Here is a 20,310-nt window from a genome sequence, read left to right as displayed (position 1 = left end):
ACCAGTAAGACAAGAAGTTTGGAGGTGGCGGAGGTCAGATCATATGAGGTCACATAGGCCACAGAACTGCTTTTCCTGTATTAAAAAACAGAGTATTTCATCTCACCTTAAGTGGAGATGGAGAATATACTAATTTACATTTTTAACTGTATTCCTTGGGCTTATATGGAGAAAAAAAAAGAATGAGAAATTGGCCCACAATAGCTTCCCACAGTCTCTAAGATAGGGCTTTCTCAATTTATATCTGGTCTAGTAGTCAGAGTTGGGAAATTTGTTTTAATATTTCAATATTCTTGGATGGATCATTTCTGACTAATTCTCTTTAGTCCTATAACAGAAGCTTGATCATTGTTTTAAATATCTTTGAACTTGAGTCTTTATTTCTTCCTTACAATATCCTTAGCATTCTTTCAAGGAAGGAAGGTATGTATAGTTTATTATATTTACAATATATGCTTTAAAGGGATAGAAACAATGAAGATACTATACTACTTCAGAATCTCTTTATTAGTATTTATATATAAATTAAACTTAAAAACTTACAGATGGTATACCATATGTCATGCACTGTGCCAAAATTTAAGGTAACAATAAGCAACAAGCCGTTCTGCTCCTGAACCATAACAGAACAGAGGGCTGAAAGAATGTTAATGCATCTCTGAACTGTCACCAGTGAAGCTTCCTCATGCAACAGATGGTGATTAACCCAGAAAGCCACAACTGGTCCAAATACAGAGAATAAGAGACCTCAGAGTGCTTATTGCTGAATGGAACATTGATATCCTATTATGTCATGCCACCCAAGACCCAGGGACCGTTGTGGAAGATGGGGTGGAAAGATTGCAAGGCCCAGAGGTGGTTGATGACCACAAGGAAGAAGAGTTTTCTGATCAGCTGGGAAGTTACTCACATGAACTCACAGCGATGATGACAGTATACACAAGACCCATGCAAGGCCAAGCCAGACAAAATCCCAGCATTGAAATGGGGAAGTGGTGAAGAGGCCTCAAACTTACCTAAGGAACTAACTCTTGGTAACTGATAACCGCAGGGAGAGGGAGAGTTGGTTTTCTAACCAGGCTCCAGTGGATGAACCCACACCAAAGGCCATTTGGGGACACAAACTTGACTTGATAGGTTTTAATGTATATGACAGCACATGAAATCTGGCAGGGGACTATAAGAGAGGTGCAGATTGTGAGGGGTTCCAAAAACAATCAAAATATATTGTATGAAATTTGCAAAAATTCAATAATAATAATTTTTTTGTCTTTTTGAGACAAAAATATAGCCCCAGCTGGCCTGGAACTCAATATGTATACCAGGCTGGCATTGAACTCACAAAGATCCACCTGCCTCTGCCTACCAAATACTGGGATTAAAGACATGCACCACCATGCCTGGCTAATAACTGTTTGTTTGTTTGTCTGTTTGTTTGTTTTTTAAATACATCTTGTTCCACTTGAATGGAATTAAAGATAGTAAATGGGCCAAAAGGATTAAGGTCAAAGGTCATATTAACTAACAAAATTTGCCTTTAACATAAGAATGTATCTTCGTTTGGAAATAATGACAAAAGTGGTCTGTGATTCATAGGATCACTGTGAAAATCAAATATTAAAAAGCATTTGTCAGAGTGATGAGCATCTAGCTAGATATTTTTCAAGAAGCCATATTTAAAGAGTTCTTAATATCACAAATAAGTATTATTAGAATTGTAGCACCATTGTGATTTCTTATCTTATAATCAAGGCTTCTTTGAGCCAAGGATTATGGAATAGATTTTTATATGGTTTGCTAAAAATGGATGAGCAATTTCTTGGCATATTACCTGGACCAGTTGAGTGTACCCTTTAGTTATATTGTAAATTATTATGTGTTTTATTCATCAAAAGAACTATGAGCTTGAGTTTAGAAGCAAAAAAGCTAGAATAATTAAATCCTATATGCAAAAAAGATTGAACTGTTTATGATCAGTAGCAGAGCAGCACCTCAGGACACACAGAGAATAGGTACCACTTTCTTCCACACATGGTGAAATATGATGTTGCAAATATAGTGGTGAAGTTATATCATTTGTATGGTGAAAAGAAGTGAATTTTATGAAAAATAATCCATCCTCCTGGATTGACCAAAAATAGCACTTATTGAACTTCGTAAGGCCAATGGTTATAATGACTTTTATTGAAGACATCATTTTCCATCCTAAGCACTTCCCATTCATTCCTGTGGCGATTACCTAGACTTGCTATCTCTGTTTATAGCAAGTCTAGGACCTAAAAATGACTTGCAAACCCTGGTGGGCCATTTGTGACAGCCAGGCATTCTAACTGCAGAACCGTGCTCCATGGCAACCATCGTAGGACTGTGTAGACATGCATACCAACCCAGAGGTGTTGCTTTAGATCAGCTACTTGTGGATGAGCAAAGAATGTTGCTGAGCGGCAATCCTGCTGGAAGTGAGCAGCTTTCAGGTGTTAAAGGCAATAATACTGAAACCAAGTCCATCAGTGGGTTAAAAAAAAAAAAAAGTTGTCTGTACCAACAAGCATTGGCTGCCAGGCTTTTGCCAAAGTGTGTACTCACACTGGCTGAGAAAGTCATACTCCTTCTGCGAAACCTGCAATTCTGCACACTTCTGTTGTATCCAGGCTTTTGCCAAAGTGTGTACTCACACTGGCTGAGAAAGTCATACTCCTGCGAAACCTGCAATTCTGCACACTTCTGTTGTACGGTATTACCTCTAAGCACACTGGATTTTAAAGCATTTTCTACAAGAGGAAGAAAAAAAAAGCAAGCTCAGTAAATCCCAGTATTTTTACTGCCTTTGCCAAATTTGACATCTTTCAAAGTAACTGTGAGAAGCACGCACAATCTCTGCCAACTGCATGATTTAGCAGCTATAAAATCCCTCTGAATCAAACCCATTTTGAAATAAAAAGGAACCTGCTTGAGAATTTCATTGCACTGTTGGATGCCTACTCAAAGATCAATCACCCCTCTTCATTCTGTATTCCTGGTATATTTTTAAGTTTAATCTTTTTTGCAGCTTACCCATTTAGTTAAGGGTAGAATTTTAAAAGACTAAAGATTGAGCAAGAAGGAGGAGGACATAGAGTTTGAACAAAGAGTTTCTTTATAGTCTGCACAATAGAATTGGAAAGATGGTCTATTTTCTTTTCAGTTCTTTCCCCAACGGTACAGTACCTGGATTCTCAAAACCTGAGTGTCCTTTCCCCCAAGGAAAATAGTGTCTCTCTGTGGGCTGCCTAGTAGGATAAAACAGCTGTGTTTCCTACTCCACGGGGAATTTCTTTAGATGAAAGTCTATTTTTTAGGCTGACGATGATTGGGTGAGCAGAAGGCTAAACACATTGCTTACAGTTTGGCCTCCAATGACAACTGGAAAAAAAAGTGTTCATAAAATGTGGTACAAAAGCAATTAACTATCTTGAAACTGAAATAGCATTGTAAATAAGATGTTGGCTACAGAGAGATACAGGGTGTGAACAGCATCGAGCCTCGAGAGAACAAAAATAAAAGTGCTTGAGTCTGAGTTCCTATGAAGATTCAGAGTATCGGAACAAAAGCATTTCTTGGATCTCACTTGGAGTATTGCTAATGAAAATATTTTAATTATGGCATATGGACAGACTCTTCACTCACATAGACACATATACACTACACGTTTAAAGATAGAAGCAAGGGAGGGGATATTTTTCCACAATAAAGATATTTATCAAGGACTAATATGTGTTCACCTATGTAGTCACTGAGAAAAAAGTCAGATAGGAGCTCAATTCCTTCTGGGGAAAGTACTTATGCTAAAAATGTTGTCATAGCCTTTATCTTTCTCTAGAATATTCCCTAAAAGAATCATACTTTGAAATCATTAATAGACTCTAAATATTGATTAGATCGTTCTTTTCTGATTTGAAAAAAATAATCTTATTACTAGCCCAGCTTTATTTCAACAACAGTAAACAGCTTTGTCTTTCTATTCACATGGAAATGGTGTGGAACTCCCACCATCAAGAACAGGTTTGAGCCTGTGTTGGTATAAGACAAGATCAAGAAAGTAGTGTGTTTCCTCTGCACAAGCCACTGAATTGCTGAATTATGATCAACATCTGATTGCAAACCGCATCAAATTATGACATCACATAGTTATCTGAAACTTCTTGATAAAATGCACCATAAACTGAATGTGTGTGTGTGTGTGTGTGTGTGTGTGTGTGTGTGTGTGTGTGTGTGAGCTTGAGCCAGAGGAAAACTTACAACTAGAAATAATTTGGCACCAAAACATAAATTAAAATGTGGGTGATCAGTGAGGAGCTCATAGTTTATTATCTAAGATGGATAATCATGAGACTGAAAAGAGCACTATTAATAATTATACCATGAGAATAGTCATAAACAAGATGTATGGTTATACTTACATTTTAGCAAACTATCCCCTCTCCAATCAATACAAATAATAAGAGCGTGGTGGGGAAAGTCACTTCGAAAACAGCTATGCATAGAGTCTAAGCTCTGAACTGTTTACATATTTGTTCCCAGACCCCTCAGTTTCCTCACTTGTGAGACAACAGGAATATCTAACTTAAACTTAGATTGTTTTCAGTGCACAAAATATATGGCATGGGTATAATGTTTGCATCATGATATTTGTCATAGCTACTTGCAATGTAAACAGAGATTTATGTTGGCACCTGGTTCTGCAGGTTCTAGTCCAAAATCAAGTAGCACTATTGTTTGGCATGAGAGGGCTGAGCATCACAGGAGACGCATGTGTTCTGGGGAATACTCAGATCTCAAGCAAGAAACAAAGAAGTTAAAGCCAAGATCCTACAGTCCCCTTTGAGAACACTCCCGAAGGACTTCCCGTAAGTTCCAACTCAAAAAGGTCCAGAGCACCTTCCAATGCCAGAGTGCCTCCCAAAACTGCCACCTCAGGGGAGCCTTTATATACGGAGCACTGGCAGACACTCACACAAGCCACAGCAAACACTCTATAGTTTTATTTAAAAACCCAAAATTCAGACATGTTGTCACTGTTTTACCTAGTTTACACACTAAAGAAATAGAGTGATGCTGAGTTTTTCTCACAGTCATTTAACAGAGCTAATATGAATCCTAGCAGTCAGTCTTCTGTGTCTATACTGTTACATATCATGACATCTTAAACATAATAATGCCACTTTTGCAGAGATCTTATAAGGGCTAAGAGTGCCTTGCTCGTGCCCAAAATATGACAGAAAATTTAAAAATAGTTATTAATAATGGACTTTTAAAAAATTTTGGTATGATAACATCAAGGATGTTTTTATTAATATCTACATTTGTGTGTGTGTGTGTGTGTGTGTGTGTGTGTGTGTGTGTTTGTGTACATGCCTACAAGTGTCCAGAGAGGCCAGTGCTCTAGAAGTGGATTTACAGGTGGTTGTGGGCCACCTGATGTCGGTACTGGGAACCAAACTCTGGTTCTCCGTAAGAACAATCATGCTCTTAATGCTGAGCCATCCCTCTAGCCCCAGTATATACTATTTTGAGGTGATCCTTATGGGGCTACTGTGGAAGTGGTGGTGACATTTAATAAGGCTTTTTAGCAACTCTGTACCCAGTTTATTAGAAACCTCTACTAACCTAATCTATACTGGATAAGAATCCACAAATCAGCCAGTGATAGGCAAGGGCATATCTCATTCATGTTCCTGGCAGTCTGCCATCATTGATTTTTTTTTTTTTTTTTTTTTTTTTTTTACTTAAGGCACTCAATGATTTTTTTTTTATTTTTTATAGAATTTTTGTGATTTTCATGCAATATATTTTGATGGTATTTAGATCCACTCTCCTATCTCTTTACTGCCCCCTGCCCAATTTAATGTACCCTATTATATGTATAATAAGACCTGTAGTATAATTTGTGTCCCCAAATGTTCAACGGTGAAGGTCCATCTATTGGAGCCTGATTAAACAACCATGAGTCCCATCCTTAAAAAAGACTGACTCTCCCCCTCCCAACAGCCATCAGTTGCCAAATAGTTCCCCTAGATAAAGTTGGAGTTTCTTACCTACTTCCCCACATCTAACTGGGATTTTGTCAGGTTTGAGCATGAATGGGACCTGTGCATGCTGTCACCATTGCTGTGAGGTCATATGAGTGACTGACCAGCTGTCTAGAAAACTCTATTTTCTTGTGATCATCCACCCTGTCTGATTTTTACAGTCTTTCCACCCCCCTTTGTCTGTAATGATCCATGAGCTTAAGGAAACAGAAGTTTGATATAGGTGTCCTATTCAGGGATAAGAACTCTGAAGTTAAGACACTTAATAATTTTTGTCGAAGAAGTATTTCTTTCAGGAAGTTAAAAGAATCAACAAAGTTGGAAATGCTTTGTGAAAAGGCATTTGATGAAGGGTGGATTTCAACCTCCATTGGTGTAGCAGCTCTGATCTCAGCAGACTGCCAGAGAATGCCAAGTCCTGGCTTCCCTCAGGCCTCCCTCTGGCATAGGGGCTTAGAAAACAGGAGACTGCCTGAGAGACCCCAGATCCTGCCTCCACGTGGTGGTGAGCTTCCCCTAATTGCATCATACCTATCCCCCTACCTGGGATTTTGTGAGGCCTGGCCCAAAACCACAGGGCAGATCTGGCTTTGGTAGGTTAAGGCTGAGATCCTAGCCAACAGCCTGAGAAGGTGGGTTTGGACTCCCATTAGTGTAGGGGCTCTGATCTCAGCAGACCAGCAGAGAGTGCCTAGTTCTAGCCTCCCTCTGCCCTCCCTCAGGTGGTGAAGGAAGCCTGAATGTACCTGACTGGGACCTGAATTGGGCTTCTATGGGTACACTTGAATCGCTGATCTGAAGCCATGAGTTCCCTCCAAATTAAACCTGTAGCAACCAGCTTTACATAACCAATAAAGAAGGGGTCTAGGCACCCAATAATACAAACAGAAGCATACTTCAACTTAATTCTCATATCAGAATCATAAACAACAAAAGAAATTCACATGCCAAAATCACAACCAAAGAAAAATAAAATGGAAAGCCATGTCCTCAGCAAAGCCCACCAGTCCTGTAGAAGAGTTCTACAAGGAGAACCCCCTAGAGATAACCCAGGACACTGAATTTAAAAGAACAATCATAAACATGATGAAGGAGTTCAACAAATTTAAAGAGCACACAAACAAACAAATCAAAGGACTAAAAGAAGATAGGAATAAACTTCTGAATGAATTCACAAAAGAGATAGAAACATTGAAGAAAACTTAGGCAGAAATGAAGAAGGAAATGCAAAAGTCAATAAGCCAAGTTGAAACAACAGGAGAAAGACTCACCGCTAGACTGAATGAAATGAAAAACAGAATGTCGACACTGGAAGACAAAGTTGAAGAACTGGGCCACTCAAGCAAAGATGATGGAAAATTTTTAAAAAAACACATAGGAATGGAATATGGAAGAGATGCAGGACACCATGAAAAGACCAAATCTAGGGATCATAGGAATAGAGAAAGGAGAAGAACTTCAGATTAATGGTGTTGAACAGATCTTAAATAGGATTGTAGAAGAGAATTTCCAGAAATTAAGGAAAGACATCCCCATACAAACACAGGGAGTACATAGAACACCAAATAGACAAGATCAGAAAAAAAACTTCCCATAACAATCAAAGTAAACACACTAAATGTACAGAACAAAGAGAGAATACTGAAAACAGCAAAAGGGAAACAACTCACATACAAAGGAAAGCCCATCAGAATTACAGGTGACTTCTCAATGCAAACTCTGAAAGCCAGAAGAGCCTGGACCAAGGTATTTCCAGTTCTGCATGACAATAGATGCCACCCCAGAATACTTTACCAGCAAAAATGTCTATTATAGTTGAGGGGAAAAGAAAAATCTTCCATGACACAAGCAGCCTGAAAGAATACATGTCCACAAAACCAGCCCTTTAAAGAATACCTGAAGCAATGTAGAGAGCAGAGAAACAACTATACCCCAGGGGCAACAAGAGAAAATAAATAAAGGCATATTCAAGGAAACAAAATTAGACAGAGAACACAAACAGTAATCAAAATGATGGCAACCAATACACATTTTTCAATAATAACCTTAAATATCAATGGACTGAACTCCCCAGTCAAAAGACACAGACTAAGCGAATGGATTAAGAAACAAAATCCATCTCTTTACTGTCTGCAAGAAACCCATCTCACCTTCAAGGACAGGCACTCCCTTAACGTAAAAAGACAGAAAAGAATATTCCAAGCAAATGGCACTAAGAAACAAGCAGGGGTTGCAATTCTAATATCTAGTAAAATAAACTTCAAAGTAACACGAATCAGAAGAGATAAGGAAGATCACTTCATTCTGATCAAAGGAACAGTTAACCAAGAAGATATTACAATCCTTAACATATATATACCCAAATCTCATGCACCCAAATTCATAAAAACAACATTGCAGGACTTTAAGACACAGATTAACCCCAACTCAGTAACAGTAGGGGACTTCAGTACTCCAGTGTCTCCACTAGACAGGTCAACCAGATAAAGAACATACAGAGAGACGTTGGAATTGAATGATACCATACATCAAATGGATCTAACAGACATCTTTCGATTATTCTACCCAAGCACCAAAGAATACACTTTTTCTAGTCAGCACCCCATGGAACTTTTTCAAAAATTGATCACTTACTGGGCCACAAAACAAACCTCAACAAATACAAAAATATTGAAATAATTCCATGCATCAGACCACAATGCAATAAAGCCCAAAATCAACACTGGATAAAGCCCTAGTCACTACACAAACTCGTGGAGATTGAACAACATATTTTTAAACAATGAGTGGATCAATGGAGAAATTAAGAAAGAAATTTTAAAATTCCTTGAATTTAATGAAAAGGAAAATACAACACAGCACAACCTCTGGGACACATTAGAAGCAGTCCTAAGAGGGAAGTTTAAAGCTCTAAGTGCCTACATTAAAAATTAGAAAGAGCCCACAAAAATGACCTAACACTGCAAATCAAGATGCTGGAAAGGCAAGAACAAATGAAACACAAACCCAGCAGAAGAGAAGAAATAACAAAATCAGAACAGAAAATAATGAAATAGAAATATAGAAAACAGTACAAAGAACCAATGAATCTAAGAGCTGGTTCTTTGAAAAGCTAAACAAGATAGACAGACCTTTAGCCAGTTAATGAAAAGAAAGAAAGAGCAAATTCAAATCAACAAAATGAGAGATGAAAGGGGAAACATCACAACAGACACCCAAAAGATCCAGACCATTATAGGGGAATATTTTTAAAAACCTATACAATACTAAATTTGAAAATATAGAAGAAATGGATGGGTATCTAAAAGCATGGGATCCACCAAAGCTAAACCAAGAAGAGATCAACACATTAAACAGACTCATAACATATAAGGAAATTGAAACAGTAATACAAAGACTCCCAACTAAAAAAAAAAAAAAAAAAACCCAAGCCCAGATGGATTTACAGCAGAAATTTACCAGGCATTTAAACAAGACCTTCAACCAATACTAGTTAAATTATTCAAAATGATAGAAACAGAGGGAGAACTCCCAAATTCCTTCTATGAAACCAGCATCACTCTAATACCCAAACCAGGTAAAGATACAACCAAAAAAGAAAACTGTAGACCCATATCCTTAATGAACATAGGTGCAAAAATTCTCAACAAAATATTTGCAAACCTCATACAGATGTACATCAAAAAGATCATTCACCGTGATCACGTGGCTTTATCCCAGAGATGCAGGGATAGTTCAATATACGCATTTCAATAAACGTCATTAATCGTATAAATGGATTCAAAGACAAAAACCACATTGTCATCTCAATAGATGCAGAAAAAGCTTTTGACAAAAATCAGCATGCATTTATGTTCAAAGTCCTAGAGGGAATTGGACTGGAGAGAACGTGCCTCAACATAACTAAAGCTATATACAACAAACCAACAGCCAACATCATTCTGAATGGAGAAAAACTGGAAGTATTCCCATTAAAATCAGGGAACAGAAAAGGATTTCCACTATCTCCACTCCTTTTCAACATAGTGCTAAAAACTCTTGCTAGAGAAATTAAGACAGGAGAAGGAAAGAAAAGGGAGTACTAATTGGAAAAGAAGAGGTCAAACTATCACTTTTTGCAGATGATATGATACTATACCAAAGAGATCCCAAAAGTCCCACCAGAAAAGTCGTAGAACTGATCAACACTTTCAGTATAGTGGCAGCTTATAAAATCAATCTACAAAAATCAGTATCCTTTCTATAAACCAATAACAAGCATTTGGAGAAAAAATACAGGGAAATGCTCCCATCCACAACAGCTGAAAAAAAAAATCTTGAAATAAAGCTGACCAAAGACACCAAAGATCTCTAAAATGAAAATTTTAAATCCTTAAAGAAAGAGATTGAGGAAGACAGTAGGAAATGGAAGGACTTTCCATGTTCATGGATTGGAAAAAATAATACTGTAAAAATGACCATCCTTCCAAAAGCAATATATAGGTTCAATGCAGTCCCAATCAAAATCCTCATGACATAGTTCACAGAAAAAAAATCCTTAAATTTGTATGGAAGCACAAAAGACCCCAGATAGCCAAAGCAGCCATGAACACAAAGAACAATGCTGGGGGGAATCACTATACCAGATCTCAAAGTATACTACAGAGCTATAGTCATAAAAACAGTAAAAAATACTGGCACAAAAATAGACACATAGATCAATAGAACATTGTTGAAGATCCAAACCTGAGTACATGCAATTTCAGCCCCCCAACATTTGACAAAGGTGCCAAGCGCACACAATGGAGGAAAGACAGCATCTTCAAAAAATGGGGCTGGCAAAACTGGATCTCCACCTGTAGAAAAATGAAAATAGATCCTTATCTTTCGACTTGCACAAAAGTCAACTCGGGGAAAAAGGAAAACCTTTTTAAAAAAAAAAAAAAAAAAAAAAAAAAAAAAAAACAAAACTATTGGAAGTAACTTACAAGATATAGGTGTAGGAAAGGATTTTCTAAATCAGATAGAAGTTGCTCAGGAATTAAGGTCAGTAGTCAACAAGTGGGTCCTCATTAAACTAAAAAGCTTCTGTACAACAAAAGAAAAAAATCAAAAAAAGTGAAGAGAAAACCCACAGAATGGAAAAAAATCTTCACCAGTGACACATCTGACAGAGGTTTAACATCCAGAATATATAAAGAACACAAAAAAAAGAGAGAGAGAAATCAAATGACCAAAGTAAAGATGGAATGGGCTAAAGATCTAAACAGAGAGTTCTCAAGTGAAGAAATAAAAATGGCTAAGAAACATCTCAAAAAGTGTTCAACATCGTTAGTAATAAGGGAAATGCAAGTTAAAATCACCCTAAGGTATTACCTTATCTCAATCAGACTGGCTAGAATCAAGAGAACAAATGATACCAAATGAAGGCAAGGATGTGGAGAAAGGGGAAGGCTCATTCACTGCTGGTGGGACTGAAAACTTGTGCAGCCTCTGTGGAAAACAGTGTGGAGAACTAAAAAAACTAAATATGAATCTACCATATGACCCAGTTATACCACTCCTTGGCATATACCCAAAGCACTCATTCTATTGTAGAGACATTTGTACAACCATGTTTGTTGCTGCTCTTTTCACACTAGCTAAGAGATGGAAGCAACCTAAGTGCCCCTCAACTGACAAGTGGTTAACAAAAATGTGGTATATTTACACAATTGAGTTCTATTCAGCAGCAAAGAAAGATGAAATAATGACATCTGCAGGTAAATGGATGGCTCTAGAAACTGTTACACTAAGTGAAGTAACACAGAACCAGAAAAAAAAAACAATGTATGTTCTCCCTCATATGTGGATCCTAGCACCAAATCCTTTTAAATCCCAGGTCCTTTTAATAAGATGATGCTATACAGCAGTCCCTTCTGCATGAAATAACTGCCATCATCACGACTTCAGCTGAGCCTGATCACTAAACATTGTCACAATGGGGCTTGTTGACTATTGTGCTCATTCATTAAAGGAGGGTCATTGGACCCTCACCAGATTATCTAGCCACTCTTCCCAGCCAACTGTATGTAATTTGGCCCTAATCACACATGGTCTCCTAGATTTGGGGAGGGCTAAAGTATACAATCTGTGGAAGGCTAGGAAGAGAAGGCATGACCCATGCTCGGTACCAGTTTTCCAGTGTGCATAACCTCAGGTCATACATATACCTCAGCAACCCCTCAGTTATCTCAGTAAGTAAGCTCAATAAATTCATTGGTTCCCTAGTAAAGCTTTAATAAAACAACGGCTTGACACTAGAACCTTAAAATGGAATAAGCATTGCTTAGCATCCCCAGGAAAAGAAGTCTCACAACACATAGGAAATTTATTTGTTAATGCTATTATGTCTCATAATTATTTTAAAAAAGAAGAAAATGAGAATGTAAAAGATGTTAAGAGGATATGGGAATGGAGATATTTTCCAAAATAGAGAGAGAAAAAAGAAAGCCTAAGAAAGTGTTGACGGTCTGTGTAAGTTTGTTACAATATATAAAGGATGAGACAAAAATAATATACACATAATCTTAAAATTTCTAGTTTAGTCAACTACTTTAAGGAACAAAATATATATCTAGTCAAGGTTTATTTGAGAATGTTTGGGTTTTTACCCAAGCCTTATCTACATAGCACATGATAATTAAAAGTACCAGACTGATGGAACTAACCTTACTGAATGTTTAACAGCCATTGTTTGAGGCCTATAACTAACATGGTCAGAGGGACTTAAAGGAAAGTTTTTGCCCCTTGCCCTCCAAGATCAACTAAGTTACAGGGGAATATGGAACATCTCTCAAAATGTCCTGTAACTGTGGTGAGTCACCTGTCCTATTGTTCAAGGAGGCCATGGAGACCCTATGAGATGGTCTTGAACTAGTCCAGTCTACAAAGAGGTGGGTCAACTCAGAGGAAACATCTCATTCATTCTTCCAAGTGAAGCCAGAGATGGTCAAGCAGGACCTTTGACTTATCTTCACAAAGATGGAACTGGTAAAAGAAAGAAGCCAGGAACTCCTCCCAAGCCCATGTGACCCCTGAAGAACAGATCCTCAAATGACCTTGAGAGTAAAAATAAATTGGCTTACTTGGGCCAACTGTATGGTCTTAAATACCCAACAGGAAAGTATAACAAAAATGTTAAATGATTGGTATTTTTCTTTAAGAGTTCAAGGGATTACACGTCCCAGACATTAGGCTTAAGTCTATATAAAAAGCTATTTAGACAATTATTTCTCATTGATGATTCTGTTCCTAACTAGAAAGTGCTGCTCAGATGTAAAACTTCAAATCTTGGTTTCCAGTACTGTAGTGCCCACCTGTTGCTCAGGGAGACGACCAGCTATTGTTCTAAAATGATGAATAAATTTGTTTTCTCCCCCTACTTAGAAGCCTTTGAGAGGGAACTGACACTGATTCTAACCACTCCAACAGCTATCAAAATACCTGAAAGCAAATCCTGAATCCATCACTCTAGAGTCCAGCCTTGGAAGACAAAAGAAAAATGAGGAGTAACCCAATAGAGGGATGCTTTTGGAATCATTCGTTAAGAAATTCCAATGGACTCTCATATGAACATTTGAAAATGGCCCTGTTCTAGCTCCCTGTCTAGAACTTGTAATGCTAATTACTCTTGCATTTACTTCTCCTTCACATCTCCTATTCAAGTTTCAAGGACTTTATTTTCCCCCTAGATATAAGAGTTATGCAATTTGGGAGTCTTTTAGATAGACCCACTCCAATTGCCTCACCCTGTGTCCCTGTTCAGCATGGAAGAAGCCAGAGCAGTCTGTGTCCTGATTCCCTATTGGCAATTTGGGTAACCTCTTCAGAGCATAGTGTGATACGAGTAGGAGGTAGGAATTGGCTAGGCAGTTAGGGTAAAAAGACCCCAAAGAAATGTAGGCCAGTTTCTTGGCTAAAATTCACAATATCCTTGGGCCTCTTAGCAACATATTCCGTTCCAAAGGCCAATAGTGTCGAAAATATTCAGGAGCTTGTATCTAATCCTTAAAATATTTTAGGGGTATGTCTTCAGTGGGGGGGAATGTTAGAGTAGCCAAAAGCTCCATAAAAAGTAAATCAAAGAATAAGAAAGAGTACATGAAGTTATCAGAACAAAGTGATGGGGAGATACGGGAGGAGTTGGAAGGGAGGGAGTGGGCATGGATATGATCAAAACACCTTATATGCATGTATAAAATTCTCAATAAACTTTATTTTTAAAAAAATGAAGGGCTGGAGAGATAGCTCAGTGGTTAAGATCACTGTTCTTGCAGAAGACCAAGGTTCAAATCCCAGCACCTACATGCTGCTAATAACTGTCTGTAACTCCAGTTCCAGGGAATCTGACAGTCTCTTCTGTTCTCCACAGGCATTGCACTACATGGGTGCACTTACCTACATGCAGGAAATACATGCATACACACAAAATAAAAATAATAAATAAAATATTAAAAAGGAAAAAAAGAGAAAAGGCATTTGACAAGAGTCAACATCCATTCATGGTAAATAACTCTTAGTTAACCAGGAACACAAGGAAACCTCCTCAAGGTAATAAAGATCAATTAGGAGGAAATCTCTTAAAATCCTTGTGGAAAAAACAGTGTTCCTGTAGAGATGAGGCAGGGCAAGGATGTCCACTGTCACTACTGATAGTCCACACCTTGCTGCACAATTAGTAAAGGGAAAAAATTAGTAAAGGAAAAAAATTATATACATAGTGGAAAAGATTAAATAAAACCATATCTATTTGTAAATTATAAGATGATCTACTGAGAGCATGGCTGAATAAAAGGGACAACTTCCAATGTTCCATAGCACCATAAGAAAATGATGGGCGATCGCATTTGTGTATTTCAAAATAGCTAAAAGACAGTGTATGTGATGACAAATGTTTAAGGTGCTGATTATGTTGATTACCATGATCTAATCATCATACATTTGAATACATATACTCAAACATCACATTGTACTCAGTAAATATGTACAATTATTACACATCAATTAAAAATTTTTAAATACAGTGCTAGAGAATTGAACCCAGAGTCTTAGGCATGCTAGGTATGCTAAGCAAGCTCTCTATCGCTGAGCTACATCTCCAACCCTTGGATTTTAAAACAGGGTTTCTCTATACAGCCATCAAGCTAGCCTTAAAAAATCACTGTGTAGTGCAGACTGGCATCAAGCTCATGATTCTCCTGCTTCTATCTTCTAAGTGCTTATAGGCATGCACCACCATCCCCAGGTAAACGTAAAACGTTATTGATCCTTTACACAGGAAATCCTGGAGTGATATGTTTTTAATATTTTTATTTTTATTTATTGTATGTTTTTTTGTGACTCTGTACATGTATGTCATGCCTCTGCAAGTGCACAGGGAGACTAGAAGAAGGCATGGGATTCCTGGAGCTGGAGTTACAGACAGTTGTAAACTCACCAGCATAGGTCCTGGGAAGCAAAGTTGGGTCTTCTGGAAGAACAGAGAGTATTCTTAAATGCAGATCCAGCGCTCCTGTCCTAGGACTATATTTTTAAGTACTATGGCTAACAAGTCTGGCAGAGTTGTATGATGCAAGAACATCATAAAAATCAACTGTATTTCTACACATGGCAACAATTGGAAATGAAATTTTAAAGCATTACTATCCATCTTTTTAGTAACTAGAAAAATAGAATATCGTTCTCAACTCACTGTTAAGAAAAGTTATAATTTTTCTCAAACTCCTCAAAGAACTGAAGTCTCATAACCAAATCACCTGGAATCTAAGGAGGACAGACACCTGCAAGGACAGAGGCAGGCCCTTCCCCTCATCTTGCCTAAACCTGTATCTTCAAGTGCATTCCATCTGTTTTTCTCTAGCAGTTTCAGTGTTCAAGCTTTAAGTTAAGGCCTTTGATCCACTTCGAGTTGAATTTTGTACAGGGTGAAAGATACAGATCTGAATTCGTTCTTCTGCAGGTGGACATTCAGTTTTGCCAACACCATTTATTGAATAGCTGTCTTTTTTCCACTGCACTTTTTTGACACCTTTGTCAAAAATTAGGAGTCAATAGCTTTGCCGCTTTACTTCTTGATCCTCTGTTCTGTTCCAGTGGTCTACCAGTCTAGGTTTACACCAGTGTCAGCTGCCTTGGTCAAAATAGCTCTATAGTGTAATGTGATACCTCTAGCTGTGTTCTGTCTCCTTGGGATTGCTTTGTCTAGTCATGGGGTGTTTGTGTGTGTGTGAGTGTGTGTGTGTGTGTGTATGTGTGTGTGTGTATGTGTGTGTGTGTGTGTGTTTCCATATGAATTCTTGGATTATCTTTCTAGTTCTGTAAAGAATTACATCAGAATTTTTATAGATATTGCATTGAATCCATAGATTACCTTTGGTACCATAGCCATTTTCTTCATATTCTTCCCCCAGTCCTGGAGCATGGGATATCGTTCCACAAAATAGTATCTTCTTTGAATGTCCTGATGTTTTCACTGTAGAGGTTTTTCACTTCTTTGATTAGGTTTATTCCTAGGTACTTTTTTGGATTTATTATGAATGTGTGATTTTACTATTTTTCCCCTCTGTGAGTTTATTAGTATCTATGAAGGCTACTGATTTTTTTATATTGATTTTGTATCCTGAAACTTTAAGGAAAGTGTTTATTACATCTAAGCATTTTCTTGCTGATTCCATAGTGTCTTTTAAGTATAGAATCAGGTCACCTACAAATAGATATAGTTTTATGTCTTTCTTTTGTCTTATTGCCACAGCTAAGGCTTCGGGCACATATTGAATAAGAGAGATAAAAGTGGTTATCCTTATCTCATTGTTGATTTAGAAAAAATGTTGTCAGTTTGTCCCCATTTAGTGTAATGTATTATGGTGCGCGCGCGCGCTCTCTGGGTGCACTCCCGGAATGGCACAGCGGGTCCGCAGGCTCCCCCGCCATGCATCTGGAGGAAGGCAGGTCTGGCCCCGTGGACTTCTCCGTGTCTCTATGGGCCTCAGGCGTGGGGTGTGCAGGTATCTCGGGGTCGCTCTGGGCCCCTGGATCTCGGGGTCCCCACCACACCTGGCGAGTCGCGGCACGGCTCTGGCCACAGGCGTCTCTGGGAGCGGCAGCAGATAGGTCGCTGTCCGCCGCTCCGGTGCTGACAGTCTCTCTGCTACTGGAGCATTGTCCAGCCGAATCCTGTCCCTATTTCACCCGTGTACTTTTCCTCAGGATGCGAGGTCCACTGGCCACTGAACCCCACGGGAAGAGTATGAGGACAGCGAAAGCTAGGAATGTCCGCAAGTCGGTAACGAGGGAGTGTGCCCCCCGGAGAGGCTAGGTCGCTGGTAGTAAGGCACAGGACTCAAGACTCGGCTTAGTCTGTGTTACAGCTTTATTAAGTATCTCTGCTCTCAGTAATTCAGCAGCTCTGTGACCCAGCTCTCTGTCTATTAAGAGAAGACTAGGATACTCATACCATGGGGGTAGTGGTAAAAGCTTTGGCTGTTAGATGCTTTGTGAGGCATTCTATTTACATATGGAAGTGGATTTCTGCCACACTGCTAGATTGTTGACTGCCTGGAAAAATTACAGGAAGGCATGGTATCTTTCAGAGCCAAAGGCCATGTTTATGCTAGAGCGTTTGTGGTGGGCACTTCAAAAGGAGAGTCAGGAAAGATGCCAGGAAGGCACCCTGCTATGAAAGGAGCCCTCAGCACATGATCCCGAGCTGCATGAGCTGTCCGGTCGTGAAGGGACTTCTACTTTGCATAACAGAGGTCTCCAACAATGTATGTAGCCTTTATAATTTTGAGGTGTGCTCTATCTATTCCTTATGTCTCTAGGATTTTTATAATGAAGGTATATTGAACTTTGTCAAGTGACTTTTATGCATCTATGGAAATGATTACATTGATTACATTATTTCTGTCCTTAAGCGTTTTGTACGGTACGTTACATTTATTGACTTGTGTGTGTTGAACCAACTTTGCCTCTCAGGGGTGAAGCAAGTATTTTGTTGAGAATTCTTGCAACTGTGTTTATTGGGGAAACTGGTGGGTAGTTTTCTGTCTTTTTTATTGCTATGTATTTATCTAGCTTGGGTATCGGGATAATACTTCCCTTGAAGAATGAATTTGGTAGTGTTCCTTTCCTCTCTATTTTGAGGAACAAATTGAAAGTGTTGGTGTTATATTTTCCTTGAAAGAGTGATGTAATTTAGCAGTGAATCCATCTGGTCCTTGATTTTTCTTTGTTGGGATTTTTTTTTTATTAAAGTTTGATCTCATTGCTTATATTGAGTCTAAGTTACAACTTCTTACTTTGATTTTGGTAGGTCATATACATTTCAAAATCTAATTTTTCTAGATTTTCCAGCTTCTTGAACTATAAGCTTTGATTTTTAAAAATATTTTATTTATTATTTTTATCTGTGTATGAGTGTATTGCCTGCATGTAGGTAGGTGCACCGTGTAATGCAGTGCCAGCAGGGGTTAGAAGAGGGCATTGGATCCCCTGGAATTGGAGTCATGGATGGTTGATAGCCACCATTTGGGTGCTGGGAAATGAACCTAGGTCCTCTGCAACAGCAAGCAGTGCTCTTAACCACTGAGTCATCTCCACAGCCTCCTTGGACTATATACCTTAAAAGTGTTCTCTAATGATGTTCTAGATTTTATTGTAGTCTGTTATAACAACACCCTTTTCATCTCTAATTTTGTTCATTTGGATCTTCTCCCTCTTTTGTCAATTTGGCTAAGGGTTGTCAATCTTATTAATTTCTTCAAAGAACAAATGCTTTAACTGCTCTTGAATATTGCTGTTTTAGCCTCTATTTCATTAATTTCTTTCCTAAATTTTTTTGAGACAGGGTCTCACTGTATTGCTCTGGTTGGCTTGAAACTTGCTATATAAACCAGGTTAGGCCCAAACTCACAGAGAACCAACTACCTCTGATCAAGAATGCTGGGATTAAAGGTGTGCATCACTGAAACTGGCTCACTTCCCTAAATTTTTCTTTCTTATTATCTACTGGTTTGGATTGACTTCTTGTTTTCCTAGAGCCTTGAGGTGTATCCTTAGGTGGTTTATTTGAAATTGCTGTAGACTTTGTAATATGAGTACCTATAACTGTAGACTTTCCAATTAGGACTCCTTGGTTATGTCCCAGAGGTTCTGGCAGACTCCACTCTCATTCTCAGGCTAGGAATTTTTTAATTTCCTCCCTGATTTCTTCAGTGACTAACATTTCATTCCAGTTGTTGGCCAGGGTAGTCCAAAGACTCCCCACATTACACAGGCTATTGCCCCAGGCCTTGATTGCCTCCCAGAACAGAAGGTAAAATCCTATTGTTGAATATAGGGTGTACTTTGGACAAAGGACTTAGAGTAATGGAGCTGGAACCAACCTGAGAGCCGCTTTCCTGCATGCTACTTCTCATAGTTTTGGTGGACACTATGAAAGCTGCTAAAGGAGACTATAAATTGATGGTCCAACCTCTACTTTAAGGCCTAATAACCACAACAATGACAGGCACAGCAAAATACACTGAGGCAATAGTGGAACTTTTACCTTGAGGGTAATCAACAGCTACCTAATTGGATTTAAAGCCCTCTCAATGGGAGAAAACTCATGTGTGGTACTGTAAACATAGCCAAATACACATGGCTGGAGAGGTCATAAATCTTAGAGAAAACCCCAAGGCAATCACATCCCTAGACAAATATGTTTCCTTATATTTACAGACAAGTATCCCAGTCACCACTCATTAAAGAAGCTTCTTTTGCAACAGACAGAGATTATTAGAGTTCCAAAACTGATGACACACAGAGATTATTTGTGAATTGCCCAACCCTAAGTAATACATCTACAGTGGAACCTTGAAACCTAAGGGTCACAGAACATAGTGGAACAAGGAGTAGAGAGAATGCTAATCCATCTCTCAATTCTCATTAACAAAGCTCCCTCATGCAACAGATGACCATCAACACAAAGGACACAAATGGCCAAACTGTAGAGAGGAATCTGCAGAGTGTGGGTCCTTGGACAGGACTCCTATATCAAAATCTACCCACCCAGGGCTCAGCAACCATTGCAGAAGAGGGAACAGAAAGATTGTAAGAGCCAGGGGAGGAGGTGCATGACCATATGGAAACAGAGTTTTACAGGTTCCTGGGACCTTGTTCATAGGACCCTATAGAGCACAAACTATATCACTAGAAATGTAAAGCCTAAAGCTACAAAATT

The sequence above is a fragment of the Nannospalax galili genome, unplaced genomic scaffold (assembly GCF_000622305.1).
Source record: "Nannospalax galili isolate Female #2095 unplaced genomic scaffold, S.galili_v1.0 scaffold716, whole genome shotgun sequence".
NCBI classification, from domain to species: domain Eukaryota; kingdom Metazoa; phylum Chordata; class Mammalia; order Rodentia; family Spalacidae; genus Nannospalax; species Nannospalax galili.
Note: the sequence above shows the minus strand (reverse complement) of the source record.